This window comes from Hippocampus comes, unplaced genomic scaffold, assembly GCF_001891065.2.
Source record: "Hippocampus comes isolate QL1 unplaced genomic scaffold, H_comes_QL1_v1.1 scaffold7, whole genome shotgun sequence".
NCBI lineage: Eukaryota > Metazoa > Chordata > Actinopteri > Syngnathiformes > Syngnathidae > Hippocampus > Hippocampus comes.
In genome coordinates, this window is record NW_017842060.1 from 1961985 (window position 1) to 1964645 (window position 2661).

Genomic DNA, 2661 nt, shown 5'->3' on the forward strand with positions numbered 1-2661 from the left:
ACCTAGAAGCAGAGGTGAGACCGGTTAATAACCATATGAATAATGTGTAATAATGTTAACAACTAATAAGGAGGGCTAACGAATGTCTTTCTTCAGAGCTGTTCCATGGTGAATTTTGGTGAGAGAAGCGGGAAACATCCCGCACCAGTCAAGCTACTTTCTTGCGATGCCATCCATGCTTTCGAAAGCGCTCATCTTTTGGCTTGCCGGTGAGCTGGAGTCTATCGCATTTGATCTTTGGCGAGGGAAGCGGGGTACACTGTCGGGCTGGTCATGAATAAATAAAGTGTGGAGCAACTCCGGTTCAGTGAAATGCCTTCCAAGCATTTGTTGCCTTAACTGCTTGCTCTGATTGGTGTGGCAGGTAACAGAAGACAATGCTAACGTTGAGCAAGAGAAGTGGACTGCACATTAAACTAGTCAACTGTGTATAAAGGTACATCGGTGCAATACCATATCTAAGCCATACATATTTTTTTTAAGAGGACAGACTTTAAGGTCGCGGGCAACTGGAGCCCAGCTGACTTCTGGTGAGAGAAGTGGGGAACACGTCGGATATAAAATTACCCTGATGCAATGCAATACAATGCATCCCTTTTCTGTCGTGCTTATCTCGGATGAGCAGGTGAGCTCAAGCTTACCCCAGCTGACTTTTAGCAAGAAAAGTGAGGCACACCCTGGACTGGTGTATATAGCTACAGTTACACCGATGCGAGACAAAACAATCCATCCATTTTTTTAAAATGCTTTTCTCAACAGGGCCACAGCGAACTGGAGCCTCTCCCAGCTGACTTTTGTTGAGAGAAGTGGGGCACATCATGGACTGGTTGCCAGTCAATTGTTTATAAAGATATGCCGATGCGATACCATACCGGCCGTTTTTTCTAGCATTTTTTTTTCTCAATAGCATTGCAGCTAACTGGAGCATATTTTGGGCTGTCTTTTGACCAGAGAAGCTTCCTACGTGCACCTTGAGCTGGACGCCAATCAATTCCAGGGCACATACTGACAGTGCCCTGGAATTGATTGGCGTCCAGCTCAAGGTGCACGTAGGAAGCACACGTTCACAACACACATTCACAAAAATAATTACTTAGATTCTTGAGGTCATCTTCCATGATGCATGATTTTGGTGGGTGGGGAATCAAACCGAGAACCTCTTGACCGCGAGGCGGACGTGCTAACCACGACTAACTTGAACGCAGGACAGTGACGCCCGAACAGCCTGTAGTTGCGCATGACGTCAGTAGGTGGCAGTATACACGCATACACACGCTGACCCATTGCATTTGCCAAAGTGGCTTTTTTCAGAGCAATGCATGAAGAAGACTATTTTCTTTTTCCTTCTTTTTTTTGGGTGGGAGGGGGGGCGGTGGAGTGCAATAATTCATTTAAAATTCGATACACAGACTGCCCATATTAAGACACACTCATGGTCTAAAGGTGACAAAAAGTTACTTTTGAATTCCTTGGGTACACATCGTTTTAGTCTCTGGAGTCCCGGCCCCCGAGGGCAACTTTGCCATAAACACCCGTGGAAAGGTGCACCCAAAATAAATTTGTAGCTGTTCTTGAACCATTTGCAGTATCAGCATAGCTTTGGTCTCTTTTGAAATATTCAAAACTTTATCATGATGAATATTTCTCCCATACAGTACGAATCTGTGTAAGTGCTCCTGTCACTGAACTATGGGTGTTTGAAAACAGAAAGAAAAGGTGAATCTCAAAATGTGAATCTTATGTTTGTCTCAGCTGACGACGTGCATCAGCAATTTGTTTTGACAGATGACGGAGGGCCCTTCGGCGGGCCCTCCTAACTTTAAGGGTTTAATAGAACGCTCAATATTGTCCCTCGGTGTGATTGTGAAGGGTTGTTTGTCTCAGTGTGCCCTGCGATTGGCTGGTGACCAGTTTGAGTGTAGCCCGCCTATTGCCAGCTGGGATAGGCCCCAACCTCACCTCTGACCCTCGTGTCACGTGACTGATTGGCTCGACCCTTTCAAGTGACTCTGCTCAAACACTATGGCACAAAGCCGAAAAGTAAGCCTTGGCTGCTGTGTTAGCATCAATTCGCATATCGGCTAATCAGATTAGCTGTCAACGCTGTTGGAGTTCACTTCTGATAAGACGATAAACACAAACTGGATTGCTCATTGAAACGTGTTCAAGCCCCATATGTGTGTGCGTGTGTGTGTGTGTGGAGGGGGGGGGGGTCTTTGTCTTTGTGTCCATTGCATCTGCCACATACCCAAATCTGCAACAAAGTGCAATTTGGAAGCTCTGAGATGAAGTAATGGGTTCACTCGTGAAAATACATGTCAACATAGTGTGTGTGTGTGTGTGTGTGTGTTGGGGGGCGGGGGGGTAATATGTCTGCTGCATGCACCACAATGTACAAAGCTGCTCCACGAATTGACAGGTGTTATTCAGGCATCTTGGTGATGAAGTGCTGTGTCCACCAGAGAATCTACATACAGTCTGTCAACATGCTTGGTGGATAATGGAATATTTGTCACACTCGTGGACATGGAAAGTTTGGAGTGCGGAGGGCATTTGGTGTGTCCACTGCATGTGCCACATGCACAAATTGTCCAATGTAATTAGGGCAGTTTGGTGATGAAGTGCTGCCTTTATCGGTGAAAATACAATGCTTTTAATGAT